At 34.1% G+C, this 17,059-nt stretch overlaps 1 long non-coding RNA gene across 2 annotated transcripts in view; it reads right to left on the reverse strand.

The window, feature by feature from the left end:
- Positions 1-3,207: 3,207 nt before the first annotated feature.
- The window catches only part of LOC120244313, a 49,813-nt gene continuing 35,961 nt past the window's right edge, over positions 3,208-17,059 (reverse strand). For both annotated transcript variants that reach the window (XR_005531526.1, XR_005531527.1), the window contains 2 exons: positions 14,814-14,979; positions 3,208-3,590 (listed from right to left, as the gene is read on the reverse strand). This is a non-coding gene — a long non-coding RNA (uncharacterized LOC120244313). The remainder of the gene's footprint in view (positions 3,591-14,813; positions 14,980-17,059) is intronic.

The following is a 17,059-nucleotide window of genomic DNA, read 5'->3' on the forward strand; positions in this document are numbered from 1 at the left end:
TAGTGTACCTAGTCATCAAGTTCTATCTGAAACACCACTAACCATACTTGCACTGATTCACCCTGCTAGATTGCCCCCTGCAGCTTCTTCCACGTAGGATTATTCTTGAATTGAATACCATCAGCTCTAAAATGCATATTGTTTTCACAGTTACCATGTAAGATCAGGAAACAATTCCCATCACAGAGATTCACTAAAGTATATATAGGTAGGAGTGAAGCCAGAAGCGTCATCAAAAGGCAGTTAAGGAGTGAGGATTCTGGCAAAGCACATGGGAGGTACCTCTACAAAGTGGGGATTATAGGATTATTAACATTAATCATGATATGAAGGATGGGTAAGTGACACAGAAAAGTAAATTCATATAAGTGGTAAGCTGTTGAAACCTGTGTGAAGATGGCACAAGAGACATGACAGATTTAAAAAATAAATAAAAGGGCGCCTGGGTGGCTCAGTTGGTTAAGCATCTGACTTCGGCTCAGGTCATGATCTCACGGTTTGGTTCCTGGGTCGGAGCCCCGTGTCGGCCTCTGTGCTGACATCTCAGCACCTGGAGCCTGATTCAGATTCTGTGTCTCCCTCTCTCTCTGTCCCTCCCCCACTGGTGCTCTGTCTCAAAAATGAATAAACTACAAAAAGCTTTTTTTTTAATTTAAAAAATAAATAAATGAAAACTTAGAAGGCTGGCTGGCCTTGATGAAAGAGTAGATATAAAGGGAGAAAGGCAAATCTAGAACCAGGATAGAATCAGAAAATAAGAATGCAGTAAAAAACAGTGAGACATGTTCCGGGTTCAAATTTTAATCATCCTACTAACTGGTGGATTTTTAGTAATTTTCTTAACATTTCTTAGCCTAAGTGCTTTAATTCCAATAGATAAAAATAATACTTCATCCGGTAGTTATCAAGAGTAAGCAAAGTGATGCAATATAAATTCCTTAATCTGGCATCTGGCAGGTAGGGAGAATTGAATAGGTATTTATATGTACCTTAATAGTAATCTGTTATTACATTAATAATAATAGCATGTTAACTTATAATTTAATAAAATTGCTAACGTTATTCTGATATTAACCTAGGTGACCCCCAGCCAAAGATGATAAGTAAAGTGACATCTAAATGAAAACTGGTTGCAGGAAGTAAGATATTCTAAATATTTTTATTTAAATAATTATTGAGGATCTTGGAAATGAGGCCAAGGAGTTTAGAACAAGAATGAGAAGAGACCTTTCTGTAAATCTTTTTGAGTTGAGCTGAAAATGGTACCTCATCCATTCCTATAACGTCCTGGGAGGCACAGAGTAAAACTAAATATGTTGTAAACCAAACTTTTCTCTGCGTTTAGTTTGCTACCCCAAATCCAGGGTAGTAGCTGAGACTAGTAACCGGCAATGTTATATAATTTGGAAATAGGGTGTATGATCCTAAAAACCAAGGGAATTTCAGAATGTATCCATGAAACATGAGATAAAAACTATAAGAAATATCCACTAGATTGAAAGCCCCATGAGTGCAGAGATTATATCTTGTTCTATTTACAGCTGTATACCCAGCAAGTCTTGTTCTCAATAAGGATATTTTGAGTGAATGGAATATAAAGAGTTAATACAAATTTTTAAAAATGTTTATTTATTTATTTTGAGAGAGAGAGAGAATCTCAAGCAGTCACCACACTGTTAGTGCAGAGCCTGACTTGGGCTCAATAGAAACTGAACCATGACATCATGACCTGAGCTGAAATCAAGAGTCTGAGGCTTAATTGACTGAGCTACCCAGGCATCCCGGGTTAATATAGATTTGACTACCATTTATTATGACTCTCTCATGACTGCTCATTTTGGAAAAGGTGGCACCAAGAGGTGACTCTACATCTGTTTGATTCTAACATGTATTTTATCTTTCCACATATGTGTCAGTAACTGAGTCCAATAGTTTAGTGAGATTCTAGAGCTTTTAATGATGTACACCAAATAGAATGTGATTGATTAATAAGATTAATTTTTAGATTTATTCACTACCTAGAGCATGTTCTTTGGTTTTGAGAAGTAACATTTAAAATTTTAAATAAAAATTTAATATTTCTACAGACCTTATATAGATGTTCTAATATTATGGGTATCAAATATATGGGTATATATTTTGAAATCTAAACCCCTTACCCAAAGGAATTTTACCTTTGGTAAAGTATTTATAGTATTTATTTTACCTTTGATAAAGTATTTATTATAAAGTATTTAACTATACTTTTTTCCTAAGCTCTTATTTTTATGTAATTAATTTAAAATATCTTGAGAAGATACTTTTTGGCCTACATTAAACTCAGAGGTACTTCCTATTAGATTTCCAAATAAATAAAATTGTCTGAAATTCAGTTCTAATGAAACAGTCTACTCAAGGGCTTTATGAAAGCAACTCCATTTATAACATGTCCTTCTGAAAATTGAAAGCAACTTCTGAATGACACAAAGCTTCAAAAATACTGTTAAGTGCTTCTTTGTCATTGTTAAATAAATATTGGTAGGCATCAGAATTTTCCAAGGAACATTCAGAATTAGTTTATATATGTATCAGGAATTCAGTCCTAAATATACATTGGATTAAAGGATGTCTCAAAGCTAATTTAGGTAAAACAAGTTATTTTACTTTTATATCTTAGTTTTCTGAATCCAGCATATAAACGTGGATTGTTGTTAATTTTTGGAAGCAACCGAAGTATGTTTTGGCTTCTCAGTAGGTTCCACAATTTCTTCTGTGTCTAAGTTGATGTTGAAAATATACCATATATTTTAGATGCATCAATATATAAATCTCACTTTTCTAAAGCAACAATAGACCTTTTTATTTAGAGTCTTCGATATTAGCTTATTTTCCCTTTATTTTCCATAAGTTCACTTTCCGGATCATTCTATACAGTAAAAGCCAAAATAAACATGACATGAAACCACATTTTATGCTTCGGATATTCACCAACTGTTAGGGTTTTTGTTTTGTTTTCTTTTGCTTGTTTTTTAAAAATTTTCCTCAGTAACTCTATTATTTAAATTATAGGAATGCACAGGGACAACTGAAATTGGATGGCGCAATTCTTAAGTGTTTTAGTATTCTTACTCATTGTTTTGTTTTACATTATTTTATTGATAAGTATACTAAGCTTAAGGAATAACTTATCTTTGCAGTCTCATCAATTTAAAAGCTACATTTGATTTAATTAATAGGAGGAGTTTATGGGAAAAGCTTTTATCGATGGGCATTGGTTTAAGATATCTTGGCCTTTTGAGAACAATGCACTATAATAATTGGTCTAAGATCATGTTAGGGAGGGCAGGTCACTTTATATTCTCTCCCAACTAATAGAGGAGTCAGGTGAGGTTGCTTCCTGACACGGCTACTATTTCATTATTTTGGCTGATATTACCGACCTGAAGAAGCTATTTCCAGTATTATTTGGACCCAGCAGATAATAGTCATTGACAATCACAGTGTAAATACAGAAAACAAGCCAGTTTCTTTGCCCCTGGACCTCAATTTACCATTAATTTTCCTCCTGATTACATGATGAATCACACCTATCATGTCCGTGGTATTGTGATCTAAAAGGAAAAAAAAAAAAAAAAAAGATTGGTAATTGTGGTAGAATCATCAGAATAGTTAATGCTCTGGGTGTAGGGAAGCTGTAGTCTACCTCAGGTTTTGAAACAGTGAGACTTTGGCCAAATCATTTTATGCAGGGATTCTCAACTTTCATTGACTACTATAGTCATGGGAGCATCTTAAAACAGCTCAGAATGCTAATGACTGATTCCCGCTGCTAGAGTTTGATACTTCTATGATTCATTTTTAGAAAATTAAATATCCAGCTATAATGTTGATATATTTGTTTTTATTTTTGTTTGTTGTCTTGTTTTTTTTTGTTTGTTTGCAAATAGGCAGTAGCACATATAATCTAAAATGAAAACCCAAAAATAAATATTTAACTTAATACATTTAATTTTTTAATAATGAAATACACTTCCATTTTTAAGTGTTTTTAAAGCTGTAGATAGACACTTTCCTTAAAGGTGTTTTGTGTACTCATTTTCTTCTTAAATGAACTCTGTATAATCTAATCTAAAAATGAATGGAATCAAATCTAATCCTAAATGTGATTCTTTTAGAGGATATAGAATCCTGATTCCTTTACTTTTTCAGTTAAAAATATACTTGGAAGTAAAGATATAAATGCATTTTTCAAATCATTACCCAAAGGTAAAAAAAAAGGAAAAAAAGTTTATTAGTTGATTATATTATATATACCCTGTTACTATTATTCCATTGAATTTCTGAGTCTTTTAATGTAACAAATTACAGTCAGAAGGAATTATAAGTCTACAGCCTCTTCTATTTGCAATATAGTAGAGAAGATGTACACTAATAATCTTATATACGTTATTACTGGGTTTAACAGATGAGGAGGTGATAGTCATGGACTCCACAAGTCTTAAGAAGACATAGCCATTGTCACTCCAGAAAATGAAAGAAAATCTTTGATTAACCGGATAATTATTTTAAATTATATGAATAAGGGGCCAAATCTAGAGATTATATTAGACTCAGAAAATGGAAAAGAGCAGAGGAGAAGTGATATATAAATTTCACATATCTAATTTACTTTCTCATGCCTTTGAATCTCTGGCATATGAAGCCAAGGGATTATTCTGATCTAGGTATTTCTGGCTATACCATTGTTCCTCCCTGTATCTAGTTATGACAATTTGCACAGGGAATGCATCTTAATCTGCTATTTTGTAGTTCCAAAGTTTCTTTAATTCCTACTGAATTTTCAACCATTAAAACTGATCAAAAAAGTTGGGTCAAGAATCATGTTTTCACAATTTACACCAAGGAAATTAATTTTAAGTTGAGGATAAAACATATAGGATTGAATAAGCATCAGATGCTATTGGAATCTTATCTCCAATATAGAGAAGGAGCTGGACATAGACACATTCCATTTTCACCTGATAGAGAAATTTAAGACCCTCTGGAGATGAAAATGTCTTCGCCTCTTTGCTGTTTGTCTATTTGTTTTTCTCCTTTGCTTGTCTAGCAGTTTCATTGTATCAATTACTACCAAGCTATTTCTTAAGCCTCAATTTACACAATCATAAAATTTTGAGACTAAGAAACACCTCCAGAGTTTCAGTCTTATTTCTCCTTCTCTTCTCAAAAGGATTCTCTCTTCGCAATCATAGACTGCAAAAAATGTCAGTGTTTCAGTGGAGTGTCCCACATGTACCAGTGCCAGCTACTATGTCACTCCTTATTTCTATAGTCTTTAACAGGAAAATGTCATACTTTTATATCCTCTTGAGAATCTACCTATTTTTGATAAATTTTATTTTGTGACACATGAACTCACAGATTTATTCCTTGACTTCACTTTGAATCCATTATTTTATTATTTTTCATTTCATCTTTTTGTATATATATTTACTTTCTACTTCATGTTAATCACTTTGCCTTTAGATTTCCCCTCCTTATGTTCCCCACTAACAACAATATAGAAAACTCTTTGTCTGTTGCTATTTGAGAACCTAGAGACTACATATTGTCTCAGAATATAAAAGGACTTAAGCTTAAATTATCTATATCTGTATGATCTATCTATTCTAAAATTCTATATTTTATACTTTAATTCTAATGTCTTTACTTTTTATTTTTTAACTGTTCAATTCAATTAGCACTTATTAATTCTCTGCTAATTGATGACATTGCACTATGGGTTGAAAGAAAAGAACAATTAACCCTCAGGAACTTTATAATCATGGCCTCAAATGTCAATATGCCGCAAGCATCCATCAATTTAATTTGATTTAAAATTGGCTTTTGCTAGTTACTTGAATATACCAACAGTTAATGGTTCCCTTCAGTGAACTAAGTGTGAATAGTTATTATCCTATAAGTATTACTCCTGAGGTGAGAGAATATGTGAGCTCTTATCATAGATACCCTCAACCACCCTTGCCCACAACCTTCTGAAGACCTGACCCTTCACATATTTGAAAGATATTTTACCATCCTTTCTAGTAGATAAGAAAAATTTAATTACAGTAAGTCCAAAATTATAGCTTTTGGGAAAGAGTCACATACTAAATCCAGGTTTATAGATAACCATAAAATTGAAAAAGTTGGTACTTAGACCAAAGTTAGAACTGACTTTTAATACCAAGTTATTAAGCAGCCCATTTAGATTAAGGGGAAAACCAAAACATTTCACTCATGGATTGCTATCTCCTTTTGAAGCTTGGAGGTTTGTTTTTTTGTTTTTTGTTTTTTTTTCTTGGCCTGTTTCTTTGAAAGTTGTTATAAAATAACTTCATGTTACATGTGTAGCTAGCCAAGATAATAAAAATACTTAAATGCAGTTCAGAGTCATTTTTCAAATGCACCATCCTAATCTAATATTCCACAGATTATAAATAACATAAGTAAAATGTGGTCAGCCAAAATTTCTATTGTTTTCCATCATGTGAAATGTGTACATCACAGTCAGGCCTATTTTCTTCTTATTCATGTTATTACAATCTTGTTTTAATATGCTTTATTTCTGAGATGTGAATTCTTCCACTCACTTTCCCATGATGCTAATATTCTGTGGGAAACAAACAAGTAAGCAAATCTTTTTTTAAAAATTTTTTTAAATGTTTTATTTATTTCTAGGAGAGAGAGAAAGAGAGAGACAGCGTGAGCAGGGGAGGGTCAGAGAGAGAGGGAGTCACAGACTGAAACAAGCTCCAGGCTCTGAGCTGGCAGTCAGCGCAGAGCCTGATGCGGGGCTCGAACCCACAAACTGCGAGATCATGACCTAAGCAAAAGTCAGATGCTTAACCGACTAAGCCACCCAGGCGCCCCAACAAGTAGGCAAATCTTAAAACACACTTAATAGTGAACTAAAATTTTGTAGAATGTATCATTTTCCAGAAGCAAAGGAGAGTGGAGAATTTTCCGTCAAATAGCTCATTTAAAAATGTCCTATCTACTGGACCTAGCCTTTTTGAAAACTGCATCTTCTTTTCTTTGTTCTTCTACTTTTCTCTCTATTGTCACTTCTTTCACCTTCATCTAAATCATCATCATAGCCAACATGAATTGTGCTACTTATTGTGTGCTGGACTCTGTTCTCAATGCTTTCATGTATTATCTGACTTACTATTCATATCTCCACAAGGTGGATACTATTATAACTTTCCTTTGCATAGATTAGAAAAGTGAAGTATGTAGACATTTACAGTTTTTCTTCCCATATCTCTATTTCCCGAAAGCCCTTTTCATCTTGAATAGATGAATTTTGCTTAAGCTTTTCTTGAGCACAACAATTAATTTAGAATTTGAAATGCAAAGTTGTTAATAGGATATGAATACAATTTATGCAACCCTCCCTCCTTACTATTCAAGTATGAATCTGGTCCTCATCTGAGTAAGTTCAAGAACTCGAATGTTTCAGCTCACTGAGAAAATGATCAGACCAGAACCTCTCTGGCATAAAAATTCATTCATGCTGATCAAATATATAAAAATATCTGATACATCAAAGTGTCAATGTATTAATTTTCAATAAGAAATTTAATTTCCTGAGATACAGACTTTGCACAGACTAAAGATGAGGGCTAGGCTAGTCTCATCCTTGAATAGCAAGAAAAGAGGGATGTATAAGTTATATTCATAGCTTATTAACACCAACACCCATGTTCAGTTTCCCCCTGAGACTCATTCTAGGCACCGAGCTGCCCTTTTATTAAAGAATTTACTGTTTATAATCTCCTCTGGCCCCAGCCTACTTTTCATGTCTATTCACATATTACTTAAAATATCTGTATGCCATCATCTCAGTTAACTAACGTCCTCAAAGTCATATTTCTTTTTTCCTTTGTTTCCTTTCTTCCTTGTGTCTCTTTTTTCTTCCAGGTAAGCTGCAACATCCTTTGATTTCCACTCCTAATGTTATCACTCTGGTAAGAAACGTCACTATATCTTCCCTAGAAAATTGTAAATGTCACCGCATTGGAGTATCCAATAAATTGTCTCTGTTACCAAAAAATTCATTTTCTTAAAGTATAGCTCAAATAATATTATTTATTTTCACAGTCTCACCCATTGTCTTATGGGTGAATTAATGAATAAAATTGATAAATAATTTTTTTTAAATCCATAGTTGAACATTGAAGAACATTCAGTACTTCAATAATCTCCTTAATATTTCACTCATGGCTCTCTTAATTAACTCTACACTCTTTTGATTTACTCATTCCTATCTTTTTTCCCAGAATAATTTCCCTTCCAATCTCTTGCCTACTAATTTTTTTTATCATTATACAAGACCACTTATTTTTACTTACTTATTTTATTTTGGAGAGAGTGTGTGCAAGCAGGAAAGAGGGGCACAAGGAGAGAGCGAGAATCTTAAGCAGGCTCCATGCTCATCAAGAGCCCAATGCCGATCCCACAACCCTGGAATCATGACCTGAGCCAAAAGCAAGAGTCGGATGCTCAACTGACTGAGTCACCCAAGCACCCTTACAAAGCCATTTAAACATCACCTCCTCGATGCAGTCTCCCAGAACTTCAATAGATAGATACCATTTATCCCTCCTTTGACTTCTCAGAGGACTACATTTTTACTTTCCTCATAACACAGTTATTCTTTCTTATATTAGAAATTCTTTGTAATCATATGTTTCCAGCAGTCCACTAGATCATAACTTCTAAAGACCAAGGACTATGTCATGCTCACTTTTGCTTACTATAGTATCAGCTTGTCCCATTTTAAATTAAATAGATCAAAATGAAGCCTTTGGACCCCCTGCTTTTAGTTTCATTTCATCCTAAAACTTTACTCCTCTGACATTTCCTCCAAAAAGGTTTCTGTTTCAGCCCAATTTCCCATTAAGTGAACAGTTTTCTTACACATGAAAAGTCATATGCAGCAGTTTTTAATTTTAATACTGTCCAGACAGTATTTAACTGTCTTCAGTAATATTTGAGTCCAATAGAGTCATCTTTATTAGACTGTTGCTATAAGAAATGCAGTTTAAATAGAAAATTAGTGATTTATTTAATTTTATACAGTTGAAGAGTATTATCAGTAATGGTTCTTCTCAGTTTTCCCTTAAAACACCCAATATATTTCAGTGTTCAAATAATTTCAAAATTAAATTTTGTTACCCTTTCATTCAACACCATGGGGTGATTAGAGTGTTTTTTTGTTTATTGATTGTTTTGTTGTTGCTGTTGTTGTTGTTGTTGTTTTAATGTGTTTAGTTTGGTGGATATCCTTTGTAGTTCTCCAAGTCAATATTTGGTAAAAGAATAATGCAGAGCAGACAGCATATGTGAGAAACTGAGATGTGCAAAGTACAGCATTGGGCATCTAAATACTTATGGTTTATGCTCAGATAAGAGTGCAATTTCATCAATGAACTCAGAAAAGCGGAATGGATGTTTGGCATGTTCCTTTCCAATCTGTTTCAGAATATTTTATTCATGACATGGACAATGTTTGAATTTTTTTTTTTGATACAGAGATAAAATCTCACTGTACACAGAGGGAATTATAACATGTCAGCTAATTTAAAAAGATGTCAAACTAATAAGAGCACCCTTTATTACAAGCACATATGGAAAAATGTTTCTTGAAAATGTCATTTCTTTCCATTCTCTTTTAAACCAATGAGATATTTCCCTCCAAAAGAATCTTGATTATGTGTGTTGAAAACTCATTATGACTGTTCCTAAATGATATACTTTATTAGGATAAGTGTGTTTTCTTTATATATCTACTAAAATAAAATTGGGGGCTTATATTATACTTTGTTTTCTCCACTTTAAAAAAGGTAGGTTAAGCAATAAAGCCATGTCCAGTTTTGCTGATTTTTTTCAGCTTTCTATTAACTTAATCAAACATAGAACTCATACATTTCCCTCTCTCTCTCTCTCTCTAGTTTAGAGCCTCAAACTAAAATTGTACAGTACTGCTGAAGGTCAAGATAAGATAGAAAATGACAGTAAGTCTCATAGTATCTGGACACTGCTTCTGTTTCTTGTTTTACTTGTGCTGCAAGGTAAGCAGTGCTCACTTGTAGAAATTAAGTTTGAATGTATATACACACACGTGTGTGTATAACATAATTATATGTTGTTTTTATATACACATATTACATATATCTATATATATGACACAATTATAAATATGTTATTATATAAATGGTACTATAGTCCAGTGAAAAGGCATGGACCAGAAAACAAGAAACTGTCTCCAGTTTTATATCTGGCATAACTAGCTGTATGAACTAATACACATCATTTCCTCCATGGTCAAATATGTAGCAAAATTTACTTGCTTTAAATTTTTATGAAGTTCAACTAAGATACTGGATCCAAAAATAATTTTTTTAAATAAGCCTGTGTACTGTGCAAATTCAGGTGGAGGTAGCAAGTTGTATTATAAAATAGAAGAGAAGAAAAAGTAAATTAGTTGAGAAGGAGTATATAGAACATTCAAGAACATCTCCAATAAATAATTATCTTCTCAATTAAATCTGAAATATGATATTTCTAAATAAATCTTTCCTATACCTAGCCTCTTTTGGAGGTCAGTCAATGAAGACTGATTACAGCATGTACTTAATGATGATACTGATGATGAATGGAGCATCTGGTTGATGCTCATGTAAGGGCTGGAATATTTAATAGGATGATGGAGAGAAAGTAAATATTGTGAATATTCAGGAAGCCCCTTTAGTTCTGAAAATACTCCCTAAAATTTTTGAAGTTTGGGGCGTCTGGGTGGCTCAGTTGGTTAAGCGTCCGTCTTCGGCTCAGGTCATGATCTTACGGTTCGTGGGTTCAAGCGCCACATCAGCTCTGTGCTGACAGCTAGCTCAGAGCCTGGAGCTTGTCTTCAGATTCTGTGTCTCCCTCTCTCTCTGACCCTCCCCTGCTTATGCTGTCTCTATCTCTCTCTCAAAAATAAATAGTGAAAACACTAAAAAAATTAAATTTTTGAATTTTATTTTTCTTTAAACTCAGGATCTTATAGAGTCTAGAAAAACATTAATAAAGATGTAAAGTCACAATAGCAAATAAAGACATTATAAAAATATGTTTAATGGTAAATTCCAAACAATATATAGTATATTATGCTATGGGTCTCAAGTTAATTCCCCCTAATCTTTTAAAAATATTTCTAAAACAAGGAGTGACTTCTTCTTTTCATTCTTTTCTCTCCCCCCAAGTATGAATAAATTACTTATGATAATAGTCTGGCGCCAGTATTCACACCAATATTTTTAGTTTCCAACTGCAGTTAATCAAAAGTCAATATTTCAAGTACAAATCTTTCTGTATCATCTCAGCGTAGATTTAAACACATCTCTGCTACTACTCAGTAGTAGTAGTTTTGTTCTCAGTTGTCATTAGATCATTTCTCTGAACTCTCCAAAAAGATTCAATGAGATGGAAACAAATGATGCTTTCAGATATGAGCCTACTGGACAAACTTCCTTGGTTATGAATTGTACGAAGGGGAAGCCTATAACAAACCTCCCAGGCTTAAGTAGGTAGACAGATTCATTTTGGAATGAATGCTGTGTTCAACATTGTCCTCCGTTACTCTTCTCCCATCATTTCCCTTGGTTATTCTCCACCAACAACTACTGTAAACTGCAGTACCCAGGACTTAAACTAAAAATAATCTGCAAGATATCATTATTTTTCCATGGCCTTATTGTTTCATGCACACTAGTTAGTGGTGGTAAATAGAGTGGTGATGTGGAGCCTTATTTTGTGTATTTTAAGGATCCATAAATTTGCTGAGCAGTGACAGGGGTAAAACAAAAGATTTTGTGGAATCACTTGGATATTTGGAAATGGGCATGCATGTAAAAGCAAAAGGAAATAGAGAAAAAAGAACACAACCTACAGAATGTCAAGATGGAGAAAGTCAATTGAGTACAAATTCTAGACTTTTCTTTATAAATAGGTTGGAGTGGTTTTTATAAGGTGATGCATCTTAGTTCTAATTTTGTTACCAGTGCAGAGAACAACTTCAAGAATGTTCTTTAAGCATTTTTCTTAAGTAAAACAAAGTGAATTTTGCTTTCTTTTAAGATGCTTTTTGAATTATATGATCAAATATCATATGCAAGTAGTATTTTTAAGTTGAACTTAAAAATTACCGTGTAGTTGATGGAGCTGAGATGAAGCCATAAGGCATGATACTTCTATTGAGTTCTACCTGCACTTCAGTGGTGTGTGGAATTACATCAAAGAGAAGAGTTGTAGTATTACAGAATACAAAAAATTATACATACTTTACACAACATCCGAAAATCATCTTTAAAAAATAAATTACTGAGTTGTATTTGTTTTGTGGTATTTTACATATGATCCATTTGAAGCTAATGCTTCAAAGAGTTCCCCCAAGTCTCCTTTATATCCACACATTGCTAAAGACTGTTTTTTGGTGCATTTCCAGATATTGTGCTTATCTTTTAGCTTTAAATTTTATTTTGAAAACGTGTGTTTGCTAAATTATAGAATGTCTAAGGAGGCATTTAAATTCAACTACTGTATTGGGATATTTGGAGCAAAATTATGATTATATGTTTATGCTATCTTTTCCTTTGGCCTCTCAGGAAAATCCATGTCTCTGATGCAGCCTCCATACTGCAAGAAACAATAGTATGTCTTCTCAGTAATTTATCACTTTCTGTATGATGGAAAGACTCATTTTCTAAAAGAAATATCAGAAAAGTGAAGGAAAGCACTTTGTAAATTATTTTATCATTGTATCTAGAACAAAAAGAATGGTTTAATACTTCCTGTAATTCCAGTTTTTCCTTCTGCATACAAAGTAAGTTACACAAGTTCAAGATTAACAGATCCTAATTGAAATGCTAAAAGACAAATATACAGTGTAATTACCCAGTTTGAAGTTTAACAATTTTGAAGATATTTCAAAGTGAAAAAAATCTGTTCAGAGACTTCTTAACACATGTCATATTATAGAAAGAAATGAGCACTGATTTTTCTAGATATTTTCAGTGCTTAACAAAATATGGTATTTTATCTTGACATTGTAACCAAGCACCATATTTTTTAACAGATGCCATTTCTCTTCTGATTACTGTATCCCATTATGAATTACTTCAGTTGGGAAGAGGAGGGGGAAAGCTTTTCATCGAAAAATAAATCTATGCACCTGAAATACACTATGTTCTGAAGGTAATAAAAAATGTACACATACAATAATCTATCTTTGCCGATTTGAAAAATCATCAGATCGTTAGAGCAGAAATAGTGAGGTCTTGGGAGACACCATAAAACCATTAGTGGTATATTTGTACTTGTAAAGATGGGATTCTTCTACCCCAGTAAAACCTTTTCATATCTCCAAACAATAATGGCAGCAATGTAAATTGAATTATCTATAAAATATTATGTTTTTATTATAGTATTGCTAAAAAGATGTTCTAGGCTACAATGTCGTTAGAAAGTGCTATCATGTTGTACATACCAAGGCTTCTAATTAGACTTGGCAACCACTGATTGATTATCACCATAAGATGAAAGAGTAATTGCATCCCAACAATTATATTTTCTTAAGGGTACAAAATGCAATGTTCTGCTCTCAGCTGTCAGCAAGATTTCACTGAATGAAGGTCTGTTCTATCACCACAGGCTGTTCAAAGGCCCTTCTGAGAATGTAAATGGCACATTAAGCTCTAGAAAGATTGCTACCCAAAAGAAAATACATAGTGGAGTGAAATTGACTAAATTTTAATTGATGAATAGGAAATCACATGACATTATAGCTTCACATTCTGTAATTTTAGGAAAATATGGTCCATAGAAACATGCAAAATTTCCCTAAGCATTCCCATGCTTCATATGGTTCCCTTCTCATTCCTCCCCACCTCTCTCTCCCTGTTGACTCTGTTTCTCCACATGTAAATATTTCCACTTCTGTGAGGAGATACATGTGATTCATATACTGAAGATTGCTTTTTGGCTTTTTAGAAGTTAGAATTTTAGAATTTGGCTATTTAGAATTTCTAAATATATTCTAACATAAGTATTCTCCTTTCTCCTTTTCCTAAGGATGAAATATTGTCAAGTCAATAATTAATAATGACTCAAGATTAATTATTAAATATTGTTTTCATCCCAAAAAATACTCTTTGGGGATTATAAACTTTGTAGTAGCATTGATGTAGGTGCATCTTATCAATTCCAAAGTCAAAAATATGCTTAGGAGAAGTATGTGGTTCAGGAACTCTACAACCATGATAGGTGCTATAGTTTCAAATATTTGGGGGGGAAAGCAAATAGCTTATTTGTAATGTAGAAGAGTGACTTTAAGTTAGAGACTTACTTAGAGTTTAATTTTTTTGTTTTTACTGTATTATTTATTATTATTATCTTTATTTTAGAGAGAGAGAGCAGGGGAGAGAGACAGAGGGAGAGAGAATGAGAATTCCAAGCAGGCTCCATGTTTTGCATGAAGCCTGGTATGGGTCTCCATCCCACAACCCTTAGATCATGACCTGAGCTGAAATCAAGAGTCTGACACTCAATTGACTGAGCCACCCAAGCGCCCCTAACTTTTTTGTTCTCAGCTTTTCCAATAAAGAATATTGGATAACATCCTAGTTACAATTGCTGTGAAACAAACCACTCAAAACTGAGAGTAGAAAATAACACCATTTTATTACACTTCAGGACTCTCTAGGATAAGAAATGAGAAAGAACACTGCTTCACAGTGTCTGAGGCTTACCTGGGAATATTTGAACAGCAAGATACTGGAATCATCTAGAACTTTCTTCTCAAGACTTTCTTCTACCAGGGATAGGATGACTCTGGGGATAGACATGGCTGGATCTGTCAAATGGAACACCTACAAGAGCCTTTCTCTGTGGCTTGATATCCTCACAATGTAATGACTGTGAGAAAGAATGTGATATGAGTGAGCATGAGAATTTGGAAGAAGCCACATGAGTTTTCATAAGTAATCCTAGTCATATAGGACCACTTCTGCTGGGCTCTGTTAGTTGGAGCAAATGCACACCTCACCCATACTCATGGCAAGGGGACATAAAACAACCTCATGGGAGGAGGCTCCAATAATTTACCACAATTTTAAAAAGCCAACAAAATTTCATTTGGCCACAAATTATCACATCTAAGAAATGGAAATCAGGCTCTCTTAAGACTCTCAAAATGCCTAAACTCTTTATGGGACTAGGTTCAAAATTGAGCCAAGATTCTGTCATCTAACTATGGTCCGGGTATGGATGTCACTTCTCAGTGTGATCCCTCTAGTATAGTCCTTGAGTTTAGTTTCTCTTGGTCTTAAAGCTGGTGAACTAAAGAAATGTGTTATCTTGCTTCACACCCCCAAGTACATTGTGAAGTAAGCACAGGGTAACTGCAAGAGGCACTTCAACTCAGAGATTAGCATAAGGACAGGGAGTACACAGCCTTCTCTTCCCATTGCAGTTCTAAGACCCAGCCAGTAGGAGATGCCAGTTTCTAGATTAGAGCCCAGTCCTTTGGTTCATGGTCATGGAATTTTTCATGGCTGTGAGCTCCACCCTCTGGGCCCTCTGTCCTGTGAAAGGCAACCCATACTTGGAGCTGTGCAACTGTTTTCAACTTAAATCCTGCCTGGAAAAATAGGGGGTTCAGAGCCATCCCCCCTTTTTTTAAATTTTGCCCTGTCTCCATCTCTTTCTATCTAAGCTGCTCTAATTTGTTTTTTAATTGTATATGTTTCTTGTGTGCTCACTTTTCATTTACTTTACTAGTCAAAAGCCATACCTACAAATTTTTCTTTCTTGTGCTCCCTGTAAAGGTGCTATGACAAAAATCCCTGTAAGTCTTAGAACCCTTGGTGTTCAACAAAACAAGCCTAAGAGAGACTAAAAGTGTTTATGCTGCACACCTGAAGTCTTTCAGAAGTGTTACAAAGTATGTTATAGTCATCCATTGCTTAATTTTTAGCCTGAAACCATGTTTTGCTGACAGTACCCTGGATTTGCCTTGAGGCCTTTTACTACTTGGAAATATTCTGCTGGTGGTAGTGGGTCTGGTAGCCATAAAAACATGCCACTCAGATATCTCACTAGGTGAAGCTCGTTGACAGATAATCCCAGCTGTGGCATGCAGAATCTACTATGTAAGTAATAAGCCCATGTTTCCCATGGGCTGTTCTCAGTGACTGAGTGTAGCAAGGGTACTAAATTAAGCACATTCCTCCAAGAGGAAAGGATCCACTGATGGGGGACTTTGGCTTGAGGACTCCTTATCTGCCTAGCAGAAATTTCTTAGAACTGCACTATAGTTGGGTAATCTTCCTCTCCAACACTTTTTCTCTCTCTCCTTCACAGTGGATGACAGACCTGCATCACAATCAGATGTTTTTTCCCACCTCCTCTGGCTTCCCCACTCTTTCCCCTCACAGTATTTACTTGAGTAAATTTCTTGCATATTTAATCCCTTTTTTCTATCTGTTTCTTAGAATAACTGAGTAACACACATAATACTGAGAGTAAGAACTTCACAGTGGAGGCCAGGTAGAAAACTCTGAAACTACCTTCCCCACCCTCCTACCTTTTATGACAGTAAATCAAAAACAGTATCATATCCTGGAGTAAATAGAGTTTAAAGCTAATGACCAAAAGGATGCAGTGTTAATATCTTATTATATATAACCTCCATTTAATTCACCAATATGACCCTCCAAAAACTTGATGGATTCTGAATAACAACGTAGATTATTGAAGGCTTAACCAAGGACAGCTGCTGTGCCTTTTTCATTGCAAGAAAAAATTAGCAAGACTTCAGGTACTCTGAATGTGATCACTAATTTGACAACTGTATTAGTTGCAGATTAGAAAGGGCTATCAAACAGTTTGCATTCATGATAGTTAGACAACAACATTCATTTACAGTTTGCCTCAAGACTATGTTAATATTCTTACTTTCTGCCATAATACAGTCTAATGGTAATAGTTATGCTTG

This window comes from Hyaena hyaena, unplaced genomic scaffold (genome assembly GCF_003009895.1).
Source record: "Hyaena hyaena isolate Hyena2069 unplaced genomic scaffold, ASM300989v1 scaffold_381, whole genome shotgun sequence".
NCBI classification, from domain to species: domain Eukaryota; kingdom Metazoa; phylum Chordata; class Mammalia; order Carnivora; family Hyaenidae; genus Hyaena; species Hyaena hyaena.